The sequence below is a fragment of the Lytechinus variegatus genome, chromosome 1 (assembly GCF_018143015.1).
Source record: "Lytechinus variegatus isolate NC3 chromosome 1, Lvar_3.0, whole genome shotgun sequence".
In the NCBI taxonomy this organism is placed as follows: Eukaryota; Metazoa; Echinodermata; class Echinoidea; order Temnopleuroida; family Toxopneustidae; genus Lytechinus; species Lytechinus variegatus.
Window position 1 is genome coordinate 92,341,133 of NC_054740.1, and position 16,806 is coordinate 92,357,938.

At 35.5% G+C, this 16,806-nt stretch overlaps 1 protein-coding gene and 2 long non-coding RNA genes across 6 annotated transcripts in view; 2 read left to right on the plus strand and 1 right to left on the minus strand.

The window, feature by feature from the left end:
- The window catches only part of LOC121428713 (ferroptosis suppressor protein 1-like), a 29,599-nt gene extending 14,509 nt beyond the window's left edge, over positions 1–15,090 (minus strand). For all 3 annotated transcript variants that reach the window (XM_041625533.1, XM_041625541.1, XM_041625526.1), the window contains exon 1: positions 14,964–15,090. The gene's annotated coding sequence lies outside the window, so the exon portion shown is untranslated. The remainder of the gene's footprint in view (positions 1–14,963) is intronic.
- On the plus strand, positions 376–2,760 carry LOC121428742. Of its 2 annotated transcripts, XR_005971830.1 has the most exons (4): positions 376–672; positions 1,457–1,531; positions 1,998–2,132; positions 2,411–2,760. It is a non-coding gene; the product is annotated as an uncharacterized LOC121428742 (long non-coding RNA). The 2 variants fall into 2 exon arrangements; XR_005971827.1 differs by lacking the exons at positions 1,998–2,132; positions 2,411–2,760 and adding an exon at positions 1,747–1,943.
- Positions 2,836–5,221, plus strand: LOC121428735. The gene is made up of 2 exons (XR_005971826.1): positions 2,836–3,793; positions 4,566–5,221. It is a non-coding gene; the product is annotated as an uncharacterized LOC121428735 (long non-coding RNA).
- Positions 15,091–16,806: the final 1,716 nt, after the last annotated feature.

Genomic DNA, 16,806 nt, shown 5'->3' on the forward strand with positions numbered 1-16,806 from the left:
TCATAGCGGCCCCATAGTTAAGAATTTAGTCTTAAATGGCATACACGTATCTTTTATTTTCTACTATAACTCCGTTGGGCCTACTATGTCTCCATTCGAATTGGCTACGATCAAATCGACTTTCTTATACATGCAATAAAATATAAAGAAAATACACAATGTCATATTGGTATTTGTATATTGCATATCAATAACAAGTTTTTACTTTGTAAAAAGACCCCTAATATTTCAAATTACGTCTTGGGGATAATATTACGCACATATTCTTATATATATTCTTATATTCTTATATATTCTTATATATATATATATATACATATATATATGTTATGATAAAGAATTTATCTATCATTACCATCATTATTAACTTAATAATGAGAAATTTAATCTTGAAGTTTATCATAATGATTTCGTCTTTTATTACTACTTTTGGTTTATTACCATATGCATTTATATCGTATATAAATATGTATTACTTTTCTGTTGCCACGATTCTTTGTTTACACCCTCACCCCCCCCTCGCACGACTGGAATATTCGTTTTTTTTAACAAATCAACTGCGCCTGCGCACAACCTGTATGACGTCAGCTCGAATTCCATGAAAAGTCAGTGACAGACGACATTTGTTTCTCTTGCAATTTTGTCGATTTTTGGCGATTGTTCTATTAATTGGTAAGTTGATATATTTGTGAAGATCGAGTATTATTATTGGTGATTACATTGTGTGGTAATTGTTTAATGATTGTAAATTGGAATGACATGTCTGACCAATTTTGTGAATTTCGAGGAGCAAGTTTTAGTGAATATTTTCTCTGTTCTAATACTACGTCACGGTGGTATTCAGTGACGAAATGTCATTCTGAGCACTTTGAAATATTATGAGTATGTTCAATATTTTACTCTTGTACCTATTCATATCTATTGTCGTTTAGTGGAAATTCATATTATGAATGTACATCATTTTTGCTTTAAGATGATCTATTTCATATTCTTATCTTGTAAATACTCTATATCGAAATTATTGAATATGTGTCAGTTAATTATCTCTTTTCATTTGATTTATTACCGTTACGGCTGGCTTGTTAACATAAACATTGCAGGTTGATACATTCGCGCAGCCTTGTTTTCTGTTCAAAGCGCACACAAGTTCTGCAGCGCGTATAATATGATTAAGCGTTTTTTAATGATTTAATGAAGGAAAACAATGAATGTATTATTATGTCATGACAATTGTTATCCTTATATGGTTACATTATCGTATATCTATTATGACGTCAGAGCATTATTGTTGCGTAATCATATATCTATTTTGACACTTATTTAAAGAATTACCTTATATGGTTACATTATCGTATGTTTATTATGACGTCAGAGTATTATAGTTGCGTAATCATTTATCTATTTTGACACTCATTTAAAGAATTATTTTGATGTCATTTCTCATTTTGTATTCAAGATGTCCACCTTTAATTGATTCTTAATTTGAGTCAGACGAGGAGGAGTTCAGCTTCAATTTAACAGATAGCGTCAGGTAATTAATTAGAAAAGTATTTTGTTTATGATGCTTATGTAAACACACAATTTTACGAATCATATTCTTGTACAAAATATTTATTATTTCATTTATCTTATATGAAGAGATCTGTTTAAGTATAATGTTACTGTTTCTTCGATTGTAAATGAAGTTACTGTATTCCATGGAGTGATTAAATTATTTCATTCTTTGCATTTATTTACATTCAACAGGTAGATTCTGCGTGGGCAGTGTTGTGTGATTTGTAATTCTAAATTTGTTATTTATTAAATGTTGAATCAAATCTGTAATCAAAAATCAGTTTTCTTCGGTCTTTATCATTTCTGATTTTATCTTTCTCCCCCAGCTTTCCTTGATTGTATCCATAACCAGGCTAATTCTTTGAATGCTCTTATGAATCAGTAGTGTACATAACATATATATATATATTAACCACTGTTAATTTCTTTTTTACTCCATAAAGGACATTATCACAGAGTTGTACGCAAACTCCGCTCATACGGAAAAGGGCACCTTAAAAAACATCCAGAAGGCATTTGGCCATCGCTCTGTAAACGAACAAATGTCCAGTTTCAATCATACTGATAATTTTCTCTTGGTATGTGTTCAATCGGTTGCTCGAACAAGTACTAATGTACAGAACCGTGCAAGAGATTACTTTTTCTTCTTTAAAAATATAATAAAGTGAATAAACAAATAAAATTAATAAATTGATTACATGTAAACCAAATTCGTTTGTATTTTCCTCCCTCAGAAAACATCTAAAATAGGCGATACACAATATTATCATGATTGTGTTCTTTAAATAAAATATTTGAACCTCTGATCAGCATGACCAATAAAAATGTTCTATGTATTCTTTTTAACTTGATCTAGTTCATATCTACGTCGTTTGTAGTTGCCTTCGCACATGAGATAATTCAGGAACTGGCCGAAGTCAACAAAGATCCAGACCTCGACTCAGTGGCTGACGAAATTCTCAGGACATGGTTCCAATTACCCATGAATCAGGTGGCGGATACCATTCATGCAACCACCGAAGGATATGACGATAAGGCTAGCTATGCTTTTGCAAAGAAGGTGAAACTTTTTTGAGAGAGATAGAGCCCAATCTGAATCATAGAAGGGAGTGAGGGGATATAAAATAATGACGAATTTTATGGGGGTGCAAAAATTATTCAAATTGAGCAATATCATACATAGTCCTTCCATCTTATACATAAACCAGGACCCTTGGAAAGATATTTTTCAGAGGGGGGGGGGGTGCTGATGTAAATTTGAAAGGGAAAAAAAGCGTTTCATAAAAAATAAAGGTCTTTTTGACCTATAAAGAGCGTTATTAAAGTTTGCTGAACAAAATACAAGAGATGCGTATCTATCTCGATGATAATGATAATAATGGTGATGATAATGATAATCATAATAATATCTGAGTTGTACTGCATCAAATCCAATCTGAATGTAATGACAAATATGATGATAATAATTGTGATAATAATAACACATCAATGGAGTATGCATGTATACTTTTCAGAACTTGATGGAACGTCGATGCTTGAATGTTCAAATGTAACTTGCAAGGAAGGTAGATGGTTTCATATGGATTGTGTCATGGTGTCAGACGGGGAAGAAGAGACCGACTGGTTCTGCAGTAAAGAATGCACAGAATCTGGTAATGGCCAATTCTGTATATGCAGGAGTAAAGATGGGGGCATTTTAAAGTGGACTTGTTCGAACAGTTCCTGTGAGAAGGGGAAGTCCTTCCATCACTCCTGCGTGAGATCGACAACAATCTCTCACGGTAAATCTTAAAACAAAGGGCCTATTGGTCCAAGACTCCAACTGCAAGTAATGAAACAGGGATTTAATCCCGTGGGGAAATATCCCCGCTCCACCTTTCGGTGAGGTGTGATGGCATGCCATCCCCACCAAGACAGAAACAATATATTTTATCAAGGAGCTCTATTTTGAAGCTCCTTGACTTTATTATCACATCTTGTCAAAACGTAACATTTTGCTCCACACTGCGCTCATATAAGAATTGTCCATCGGACAATGTTCCCTACACAAATGTATAGCTTTATTTTAATATCCTTTGCGTCATGAGAGTATCATCACCTATATGATTATCCTTTTTAGACAAAGACTGGTTTTGCTCGCCAGCTTGCGGTGAACAAGATGATGAGTTGCTCTACTACCTGCAGCATTGTACATTTTCCAGCTTATTCAATGAGTGCTTGAGGGATGCTGAACGTGAAGGTATTAAAATAATGCATGCAGCCGAGTGCGTTAGTGGAAATGCAGAGCACACAAGGTTCTTTATAGATAGGTGCGGCACTGCGCATGAGCCGCTTGCGGCGAGTGCCCAGTGTGCATCATCTGAAGAAACCGAGCTTTCTCTGCATTTACTTTAACACACGACAGAGCGAGTTTGTTTTGTTTTATTTGTTTTATAAAATAGCAACACAGAAAAAAAAATCAAAAAAGTTATACAGTTACAATTATAATTATGTACATCGCCATGAATATTCAAAAGATGGGCTGACAATGTCAGGTACATACTTTGCCATTTTTCTGATGTTATCACATAAAACCATCATTATTTTGAATTTTCATATGCGTGAATGATAATTGTTTCCCTATCAACAAAATGAGTTGCAACGATTATTATCTCATGCTTTAAATCAGGTGCCGAACCAGTTTTACATTATTGGGAATGAATATGATCATATAATAAAATGAAAAGGAATAAGTGGGCAAATTATATCACCACCTTGCTCATTTCATATTCAAGATGAAATGCAATGGAAGAAACTCTTTTCCCGAAATGATATATCTTTGTTGACAATTTAAAATTGTCTGATTTTCGAAGTAATTTCCTTTTTGCTCTAATTTCATCTTGTTTGGTCAATTATATTTTTTCAGCCTCGACCCCTTTAAGAAAAGCTGCCCACTCATTAAAATATATGCTGTACCGTAAAAGTATTAATTTGCTCATTCATAACATGGATATATAAATGCTCATTGTTAGGTGATGGTGAAGCATCGCGCCGTTATTGGAAATTGTACATGCCTGACCTATTTTGTAAGGGACACAGCAAGTATGTTGCAATCGCACATCAGTATCTTGCAGGTAAGAGTGTCCAATGCACGAATGTGAAAAAAATAATAACTTACCCTCATTCAACGGGCTAGTCGTATAAACTTTGCAGTGTAATATAAAAAAGACACCATCACTAGATTATTTTGTTTTGAGCGGAATTGAGATTGTGGCCCCGAAATAGAACACTTTCAATCTTCAGTCATTTATAGCCAAAGACCACAAAAAACCCATAAATTTAGTTATCCTGACACAGGTATATAGAATTGGTCAACTGGTCAATCATATTAATTCTGACAACAGAAAACGACTTGTATGATATAGAAAAATGGTTTTAACAGTATGGGACCTGCTATTGACTAAAATGTTATTACCACTGTTAAAACATCTTATGATTATATACATTACACTATAAAACATCAGGCACTGCAGGGTTTTATCCACCGCGCATCCAACAAGAAGCAGTGTACAACCGCACTGTGAATCTAAGCGGCGGAGCTGGGAAAAACAAGGCGATGGATTTCCAGATGGAAACATTCAACCACCACCTGAAAGGCAAGTTCATCATTAAGTTCAAGCCCACTAAACAAAAAGAAATTGTCTAATTACGCTCAACATCTCCCATGAATCTGACGCAGATATCATCCGAAATCGTCCATACATACACATACATATCCTAAAAATGTCAGCACATTGAGTGATTTCCATAAAGTCGAGGTTGGTCTAATCTCCCTCTCACGTCCTTGGTCTAATCATGGAGCTACCATCCGAATTACATATGGGTACCTCTAAGCTCTTCTATATGAAAGCAGCTCACCGCGGTCTTTTTAAATTAGCACAGCCACATTTTACTCGTCCTCTACCGGCCACAGTTATACGTTCCAAGAGTTAACGCCCTATGATTGTGTGCCGAATCCATTTGTCATGATCAGTCCATCAGAAATTTGACGGACACCGAAAGTTTTTTAACATAAGGTTGAAGGTTGACATTATTTCCAGATCAGTCTGTATGAAGTTATTTATACCAATCAACAACTATTCACAACCGTTATTCTATAATTTGTTGATTTATAGCATCATAGTGTAACATTTTTTTGGCAGCCATGACACAAACACACAAATAAAAAGCAGATAAAGGTCCGATGACGAAAAAGTATTATATGCCACGAAGAATAAGTTTTCAGTCAGACATTAACTTATTTTATTGATAGCATATTTTTAATCTGCAATTAGCAAGAAATTCAGCGATTAGTTTAAATCCAGAAAACATGAATGATAAAAGTATTCAATAGAGATTTCGACGTGATAACATTTATTTAGAAATGTTCAGAAAATATATCAGCCTTACTACCATAATTATGAATATGCATAATACCAATAGTTTTATTTTATCAGCGTCGATAGCCCAGTATATGACCTCGGAAACTTCTTAAAGGTCAAGTCCACTGAAGGAAAATGTTTACTTAGATCCATAAAGATTGGAAAATGTCATCCAAATCGGATATAAAATAAGATTTTTGTATCATTTTTACAAATAGTTGCATGCACAATTTAGTCACATGCAAATGAGAGAATCGATGATGTCCCTCATTCACTTTTTTTTCTTGTTTGAATCGTGCAATATTTCTATTTTTTACAGATTTGACTATACGGACCAATTTGACTTAACCATAATAAATCAATGTTAAACAATGGTAATTCCACAAGTTCAGGGAGAAATATAATATTCTATGTAATATATATAGTTTTATATAATAAGATACAAAAAAAATAGTGAGTGAGCGATGCCATCAGTTCCCTCATTTGCGTACCGACCGGGATGTGCATAGTACTATTTTGTGAAATGAAACGAAACTTAAAAATGCCATACCTTATTATCTGTCATAGCTTTGTTATTTTACATCCGCTGTTGATGTTATTTTCATTGTTATGTCTGTTGAATGTGTCTCTTTTTATTCAAATCAACTCTTTGTTGGGATGAATTTTTCTTTTAAGGACAGGCAGAACAATTATTTTGGGTTTCATCTGTGTTTTGAGGATAAGGGGGTAATATGCTGGCACACAAAAAAGAAACAAACAAAAAAAAAAGAAAAGAAGCAAAACCCCCCCAATGTTTTACGTGAATGCCAATTTAACAAAAATCTGGAAGAGCTTTCCGATGGCATTTACATACATGTGCAACATGAGACCTGTCAAATCGGGACCATAGACCTGTAAGAGAGCTTCAAGTGACCACATTTCTAACAACGGCCTTTCATCCTAATTGTCTAAAATGAAATTTTATTCCACTTTACAGATTCCGTGCGACAGTTGAAAGGGAATCAGACCCATAAAAGTCTGAAAAGGGCAGGCAAACTCGCCGGATGCCTAGGAGCCCGGATGGAGGAAGAGTTTGCCGAAGATGTTTGTCTTGGAGAAAAAACAAAATCCCGAAAACCGAGCCCAAGATTTTCGAGGTATAAAGAGGATGTAATTGAATTCCAGTCAAGGTACGGCTACCTCTTCAAAGAAAAAAAAGGAAGAAAAATGACCTCTGTTAAGATAAAAGCAGTTGGGAAGCAGCTCTCATCGGATGAAGCGTGCGCCATGAAAAAGACATTGGTGAAATTAAGTAAGCAGTTTGATAAAGAAGCCAAGATGGCGCAAATTGACGCCCCTTACTATTAGAATTGAAGCAGTGAGTTGTCCAAACCACCATGTGACGATATGACAAAACACCATTCATATGATAACAACATGTTATGTTCCTTGGCAGTACGTGTAAATATTATATCCCTCGTGATTTACGCCAGTGAAGTTAAGACTCAGTGAATCCGTTGTGAGTCGATTTTCAAAGAAATTGTTTCTATATCACATGAAACAAACGTTTCATAATTGTTTTCAAATCCCAAATCGACCTTTTAAACAGTTTGGTCGTTTCTAACATTTGCTTGTTTATTATTTAGTATTTTCAGCAAAACATACCGTATGAATTTCAATAAAATACAATTTTACGGTATATTATGACTGTTGAAGAATATTGGATAACGATTGGTTAATTTTCTCTTTATGCTCATCATGTGTCACCTAAAAAAACAAAAAGTTTTCCAATGAACTTTTTTACAGCGGTTTTTAACTTTTTTTTTATTAATTGCAGTAGATATAAAGGAAGAAATGAATAAATAAATAATGAGACCTATTTCATTTGTTTTGTATCAGTGCATTATATTATTTTCAAATATTCAGCTAAACAAAACTTATGTGTGATATAACATGGCGGTCATTTTATATCGCTGTTTTAAATTGGAATCACAAAATTTACTTTCTGCTGATGTCTGCTCCAAAGACTTTAAGTAAATAAATATCATATGTTATTAATGCAGACGGCGAACTAAGACATAAACATGACAAAACTGATATTAAAAGTTTATTTTGTGATTTAATTCTACCTTAGAACATTTTTTTACAAGAATGATATAGCAATACATATCTCTGTGTCTATAAAAGTAATCATAATTATGATTTATGACTTTAAAATAAAGTTCATCATTATGATAATGACAGTTTGTATTAGTGTTCTAGATTATACTTGTAATCATTCAAAAAGTCTCTTGTTATAATATTGAAAACTGAAACAAGGAAGTGAAGATGATGCAACGAGAGAAAGGGTTTGTCGCTGAAGTGAGATAAATTGTATGAAGCGAGAAAAGGAGAGGGGGAGAGAGAAAGGTACGGAGAGGGGGTAAGGGGGCTGGAGAGGTGAGCGAAGAGGTGAAGTCTAACATATAAATTTTGAATTATTCAAAGATTATTAGTAGAGAAGTGAGAGGTGGCATGCAGTTTTGTGAGCTATATACCAGTTAAGATCTTTTGCTTAAAAACTTCGAAAATTCCCCTTGTATGAAATAAAAAAATAAAGGAGAAATTCAGTTGTTTCGATTTAGTTCATTTTCTGGTATGGGTCTCTTGATGAAGAAGCCTCTTTTTCTTTTCTGATTTTGAACTTGAGGATAGAAAAATACTTTTAACACAGTTAGGCATTAATTTCCGAATTATAAATGTGACAGAACTTCGGAATAACGAACTTTACTGTGGGTCTAATCTGGGGTGAGTCCAGGGTTTTTGAAAGGGGGAAGGGGCAGTTTCTTTTACAGAAAAAAATAACAAGCCCCGGCCCCCCCCCCTCTCCTACATGAAGAAGATTTATGCAACGAATAATTTCATAATTTTCATAAGAGCTCCTCGCTATACAGTATGAAGTTTCAAGTTTGTTTTCATTGATTTAAAATCCAAACCAAAATGATTTTCCTTAATAAATAAATAAGGTTAAAAATCTCTTACCAAGAAGGCTATTTAGTGGTAGACTCCAAATTTTCAAGGGGAGGGAAGTTTTAAGTTAATTTTATTGATTTCAAATCAAACCAAAGGATTAAAATCAAATGAAAAAAAAGGTAGACAAATTATCACAAAAAATGGATGCAAAATCTGTTCTATGGCTTTCGAGGGGTGGGCACGAGACTGATGTGCTCCCCATCTTGGATAAATGAAATAAACTCATTAAAACTAATTGGAACGTACATGTAATTATCATTATGTAATAATAATAATAATAATATAGGTATATTTACCCAGGGAAGCCGCTTCAGTTCCGAAAACTGTTCTCCCAGCGGGCCCTGCTATTATTATTACCCCGGCTTTAGCTGGATTGCCTAGGCGCTCAAAGCATTCAAGGAATTTTTTCCTACCGGGTACCCATTCATCTCACCTGGGTTGAGTGCAGCACAGTGTGGAGAAATTTCTTGCTGAAGGAAATTACACCATGGCTGGGATTCGAACCCACGACCCTCTGTTTCAAAGTCCGAAGACTAATCCACTGGGCCACAACGCTCCACAATTATTATTATTATGTTCTGTTTCATAACTTTGTAATTATGTTCTGTTTCATAACTTTGTATTGAGTTCCTTGCCCCTTTCATTCTTTTCATATTTCACTCTTAGATTTACATTTATTTATTTCCTTCCGTTCAACAATTTATTTTTTCAATATAATTAAAGTAACAATACATATTCAATATAATGAAAATGAATATTTAAAAACAATTTGAAAAAAAAAGATAACCAAAATAATAACATTAATAATTATCCTTTACAATGATAGTAATTAACAAATAGAGAGGGATCGAGAGAAGAAGCAATAACCCCCCCCAAAAAAAGGCATCATATTTCCTTTCAGTTTCACCATACGACAAGATGCAGTTCATTATAGAATAATTATAGAATAAACTAAGGTGATGGCGCTACAACTATTATTCTTGTGTATAAAATAATAAAAAAAATATTGTGTGTCAGGGGAGAAAGAGACTACTATCGCTGGATATGGAGACTCGAAATAGAATCATCACCGGAAACAGATATTTGTGGAGAGAAACATTTTTATACAGCTCTGTAGCTAGCTATGTCAGTGGTGTGGTCGCTTCTGTTAGCTTTCTTTCATTGAGCACAAGAGGGCGTGTTACATCCTACGTCACAGAGATACGATCTTACGTAGAAGTCTATGCGCTACTGACAATCAAGAAAAATTTCCTGACACATTCCGACGATATGTGAAGGAGTCTTGCAGTGACTTAAGGGAACCACTCCTAGTACCAATGAGGTCCAAACATTAACATGTATGGACCTCATAGGCGACATTACCCAAAAATATGGGTTAGACAATGCTGTTCTGATTTCCAACCCAAGACTTTGGTAAATGTACGCCTTAATACAAATTGGAGTTACGTGATATGACTTTCATTTGTTTGGGAGACATTAAAAGTATTAATTAAGTAGTTCAAATTAAAATATATTATCATTAAACTTACATTTCAGGCCCTTTTTGTTGATTTTCGGTGAGCGTTCCACACAGCTGCGACGAGTGATCAACTCCGAAGTGATACGCGAACTGGTCAGCTGATCGGTCAGCTGATCGGTAGATTATCTTTTTGTCAGACGTTCATAATTTATGTAAAGCGTATCAATCTTCAGTATCTTGATTCCAAAGTATCAGTATTGCAGATAAATATCATTATTGATTGGAATCAGTGGCGGATCGGGGGGGGGGGGGGGTGGGGGTGGGGGTGAGCATTTCTGCCCGATCCCCCTATTGAGATTTGTAGTAAATATTTTGGAATTAAATACGTTGTTCATACTAGTTATGCGACCCCTCCCTTATGATGATCACAGCATTATTTGTAATGGGGATATTTCGTTCATAATTATTCTTGTCTCTTCTTTCTCCTTTTTAGCCTTTTTTTGCTTGTTAAAACCTTTTTTCCTTTTTTTTTTTTTGGGGGGGGGGCTCGCCAAATTTTACGTGGGTCAAAATTACCTTCATTTTTTTAGTGACAATCTTTTTCATTTGTCCAGTTCTACGCGAGACAAAATTACCTTCGATCATTATTATAGTTAAAAACTTTTTTTTATTTTTTATTTATTTATTTATTTTTTTTTTGGGGGGGAGGTTGCCAAATATCACGCGAACGTTTGTCAGCTTTTACAGTTTTATTCGACTTATAATCAAATATTAAATGGGGCTTACCACAGTTTTTTTTAAAGTCAATTCATAAGAATATTCCTCCTCGGGATTTGAGCTTTCTTTCATGAAATATCAATTTTTTTCATGATTACCAAAAATACTTAAATTTTTTTATCGGTGTATGCCTATAAAGCTTTAGCTCATGCGTTGCGCCTGCCATATTTTAATGCTGATCAACTTTATGCTTTTAATGAATTCCTAAAAACAATAAATTCTCAGATCATCAATTTTGTCGCAATCGAATAATTCGATTGCGTCTCTCTATCAGTTTTGAATATTCATAAAAAATATCAGCTCGTGCTTTTTGCTCATAATATTTTGATAAGTAAATTCTTCTCTTATATAATCGAGTCGGATAGATAGATAACTAGAGAGAGAGAGTTGGGGGGGGGGTCCCTCAGCTACTTGTCCTCGCTTATTTGTTATTATTTGTTATTATGCTCAAAGTGTGAGAGCTTTGTGTTTTCACATTTTTTTCTTTTTCAACCTTTTTATTGTCTCGGAGCTTCCCTCTATTTCTTTACACTATATTATAATGTAGTCCTGTTTCAATCATTGGCGGCGGAAGCCCCAAATTTTAGGAGGGGACAACCTAAAAAATTTTGACAAGCAAAAAAAAAGGCTCTCAACCCAAACATTTTAGGGGGGACGTAGGAAAATAAATTGACAAGCAAAAAAAAAAGGTCAACAGCAAATTTAGGGGGGAACGTCCCCGCTTCCGCCGCCTATGGTTTCAATTCTTTTTTTGTTCTCATTTCAATGAAAACATCATTATTAAACTGACGTACATGTAGAAGACTTTATTACGAAATTTTGACATTGTTTTGTTTCATTTGTTTGGCTTTCTTTTTTTCTTCTCATCTTCTTTTTCTTCTTACTTTTTCCCTTTCCTTATTTTCTCTTCAGTATTTCATTCAGGTATCCGCCAATTTATACAACACCAAGCATATAGAGGCGGATAATCAGTGAGGGAGCATGACGGTGTGCCGCTCTAAAAAAAAAGGAGGAATATTGGAAGAAAAAAAAAAGAAGAAGGGATGGGGAAAAAATAAAGAAAAAAAAAAGATGATGATGGCAATGACGATGATGAAAATTATCTTGGTGATGATGATGGTTGTGGTGACGGTTGTGGTGATGATGATGGTGATGCTAATGATAGTGGTGATGATGATGATGACGAGATGTAATTTTGTTATTTTGTCTTTGAAAAAATTAAGTAGTGCAAAGTTGAATTCATTTAAAGTTTATTATGAAAATAGCAGAAAAAAAATTGGTATGCGTTCGAGGAAAATCCATCCCCCACCAATCTTTTTCAAAGGTAAGATTTTTTTTTTGCCCGGGGGGCCACTTCCATTCACGAGTGGATACCATGCGCGACCATGGGGTCTCGAAAAGCACCCTAAACACGTAATTTCCATATTCTGAAAATGCACCCCTTAACAAGTATTGGCATGTGAAACCCTACCCTTAACAAGTATTGGAAACAAAACGATACTCTTGGCAAATATTCCCTGAAATGAACCCCTAAACAAGTACAGGAATGTTTTATTGTTACGGGTCCTTCGGTCGTCGGCTTTACCTTATTTGGTTTAGTACGACCCCACCTTCTACACCTCGCGCAAATCGGACTCTAAACACGAAGTGTTGGAGCAAAAAGGACATCCTTTATAAAACATTTTGATTTTGTTTTATCATCCCCGCAAATTAGACCCTAAACACGACGGTTTTCCTAGCGAATTAATAGATACCCTTTTTTCGTTATTTTTTTGTTTTTGACACCCTTATCACGTTACGTAGGTAACGTGCCCTATCGTGAAAAGGACATCCTTTTTACGTTTTTTTTTGGTCGCGCATGGTATCCACTCGTCAATGTAGGCTAAGTGCCCCCCCCCCCGGCCCCCCGGGTTTTTTTGTGACGGCGTAGGCCTTTGCAAGCAGCTATTATTATGGTAAAAAAGTAAATGAAATATCAAGAAATACATGATAATGATTTTTATGGTACATTTTAGTAGGCCTATATCAATTCATACTTGTTATCAAAAAGAAAAAAGTGGGTCGTTACGGACCATTAAAAATGGGAAATTTGGGCATTTTATATTTAGGATAGAGCAACTGCTCGTTATAGACGTCACAATAAATCAAGCATTCTAAATTCTATCAACTCCATTTTTTGTCAAATAACACCTTCATCGATATTTTGAAATGATTTTTCTCATATTTTCATCATCTTTTTATCAGGGTGAAATTCCCCTTTAATTTACAAAACAGATTCGCAAACAATATCAAGAGTAGTGGGAGGCAAGGGTGGAAATCTAAGGTAGGGGACCAGGGGCTGGAAAACAGGCAAAAAAAAACAAAAACAAACTAACAAAAAAAAAAAAAAAAGGAAGGTTTATCACCCCCAAAAGAAGGTCGTCTCGTCCAAAATACATGTTTTACTTCGATTTAAATGATGTGGGCCTATTTCTTTCCATCATATATAAAAGAACAAAAATAGTAGGGGGACATTTGATAATGTGCCCCTACTATTTTGGGTTAGGGGGAAGTGTCCCCCTGGGATTTGCGCCCATGTGGGTGGGGGGTGCTGCACCTCCTTTCGGAATCATTATGGAACAGTGTGAATAGTCGCTGTGATTTCGATCTCATACCTATAAAAAAAATAGAACAAAAGAACGCCTTGACCACAGGCCAAAATGCCTAACAATTTTTCCGCGGCATTAACAACTCTCGTAAGGGGCGCTCCATTTATAAATAGAGTTGCATGTGTAGCTGTCTATGGCAACAGAATCCATCGCAGAATTGAAGCCAGAAGCGTGGGAATTTGGCAGAAAATTCAAGAAAAGAACCGGTGAGTACCGATTTAAGAGTAATTATATATTCATTAACATTTATTGAATCATAAGAATAAAGATTTTTTACGGAAAGAAAGCTTAGTTCTAAGCTAGGGCTGCCCAAATGCGCGTGAGTGGAGTCTCAGTTTCTTAACACGGGTAAGTATTGCGGTGTCGCCTAGAGTGCTTGCAGCTGCAGTAAATGACAATATATCGTTATTTCCAGGAAAAAATACAAGAACGACGGAAGGAAGATCAACGTTTGGTTGGAGGGGAAAGACTGGTAAGTCAAACTCTCTTACTTTTACATTTTTTATACAAAACTTTGTCTATTACTACGGCTCACATGGCTCTAGTCCCGTCCCCTACCTTTTGCTGTATGGCAAATGGTCGGGGACAACCAGTGAGCTGAGTTCACGCTAGTCCGGTGAGTATGGTCAATTACACGGTAAGCTCTGAGTCCTGGGGCCGATTGCACGAAAGGGTCTTTGACTTTGCAAGGACCGTCTTTCGTGTCGCCCATCTTTTATGATGCGCCATGTGAAACGCATTTTAAATAAATCATCTGCCAACGTATTTCATTCGTCTGTTAAAATAAACAAAATATTTATTTATAAAATGTGTGATATATCATAAAATTGTATAAAATTTGATTTAAAAGCAAGCTAACGAATCTTATTCTTTATCATAAATTTAAGAAACACCCCCGCTTATAGCGTATCATAAAAGATGGGCGACACGAAAGACAGTCCTTGGATTTGGAAAGACCCTTTCGTGCAATCGGCCCCTGGGCTCCCGCCCGCTGGCCTGGACCTGGGTCAGTTGGCGTTGAGACTTTGGTCTAAGTTACTTTGGTCACGCTTATCGCATATATATGGAAACACAACATGAATTTGACGAACAGAAAGTTACAAGTACAAAATTGAAAGACGGTTCGGTACTTACTTCTCACCACTACTATCCTAGCACTGAATACATGTAGATCTATATCCAATTTATTGAAGACAGAAAAAAATCGGAGAGGTGCACTGGGTCCGTCCGTCGAATGTCTGATTGAAGGTCACGTGCCTCGTCACATGATGCGACCGTCCAGAGGCGACTAGTCTGCAAACACAGACTTAAATTTTACAGTTTAATAATTCCATTCTAGCATCGGGAGCAAAGGCGGATCCACCCAGGCCTTCCAGGAGGGGGGGGGGGGGGGGGGGGGGGGGAGAGAAAAAGAAGGGGAATGAAGAAAAAAAAATAAGAAGGGAAAAGAGGGGAGAAACTAGGATCGGAGACGCATGAATGAAATAAGATGAGGGGTAGACTTGGAAAATATTTTTTTTTCATGTCACTATATAGTATCATGTCTTGATCTAGATGTAATACAGTGCAGGACCATTGGGTATAATGCACTGGTTAAGTTATTCAATTTTAGGTCAGATTGTCAGAATGTAGATCAGCTAGCGCTTCACGCTCCCATTTTGATTGGTGAGTTATATGTATCTCAATATTAATTCTATATACTTAAAATCCCCATTTCATGACAGTTTATCAAAGATTTCGGCTTGCGATTTGCACTCACATTGATTATTGAAAATATATTAACTCATGCATCTTATTCATAACACAAAAGTGTTTTAAATGTATAGTTTTCAGGACATGATATTAAATTTTTTTTAGATTAATAAAGATATCAATTTAATAATCAGATTGTCCCTTTTCAGAAAGGAATATCAACTAGTTTCATCTCACGCTTGGGAAGAGAAATAGAAAGATAGTGATCATTATCATTACATGTCAAAACTCAAAGTAATCATAATGAAACATTTCAGCACTTTTTAAACTGTGATCCATATCCACCTCACAATTTGCCTACAAAGTGCTTAAAATACAGAGCTTGAATTGACCTTTTCAAATCAGAATATCAAATAGTGAAGCTCGTGCTTCGCACTCGCTTTTATGATTTTCATGATAAACAAGGCATAAGCGATTTTGTGTCTCGCCCTCTTTTGAAAATAACCAGAAATATCGTGATTTGCGAGGGCATGCAACAGATTTGTATCAAAACTTCATTGTAAAATGGAAAAACACTTGTCATAAGAGTCTTGGAAATAAACTTTAATATTGACCTCAAAATTAACTTGGACCATACCATGTGACCTCCCTAAACGCAAGTCCCCTAAGTACATCTACCATCTAAGTTTGGTTGAAACGTAATATACAGTTGCAGACGTCAAAAGAGTCTTGCACGAAAACTTTAACGTTGACCTGAAAATGACCTTACCATGTGACCTGCGACTGCAGCATAACATGCAGGTCCCTTAAGTTTATCTACCATCCAAGTTTGGTTGAAAAGTGACTTACGGGTTAGGTGTCATAAGGGAATCTTGCATGTAAACTTGAACATTGACCTGAAAATGACTTTTAACCCTACCATGTGCCCAAATTGTTAGAATTTAGGGCAATATACAAGAAATAAAAAAAATAGATCACTCTTCGCGCTAGCACTATTTAAATAAGGCTTATGGGATTATTACATATTTTTTTTATTCATAAGAATAATTTTGAAGTCACTACTATGACTACCTCTTCAAAGAAACAAACATAAATCAACTTCGAGCGGCCGATCGCGGAAAATGTGGCTGAAAAAAAAAATATAGCCCGCACCCAACCCACCAGTGGCGAAGGCTGGATCCACCCCTGGACCCTGGTGTTGTTGGATCTATTGCACTTTTGCTTTCAACCAGACTTAAATGGAGACAAACCAATATAGGATGTACAGTTTATATACACATTTATT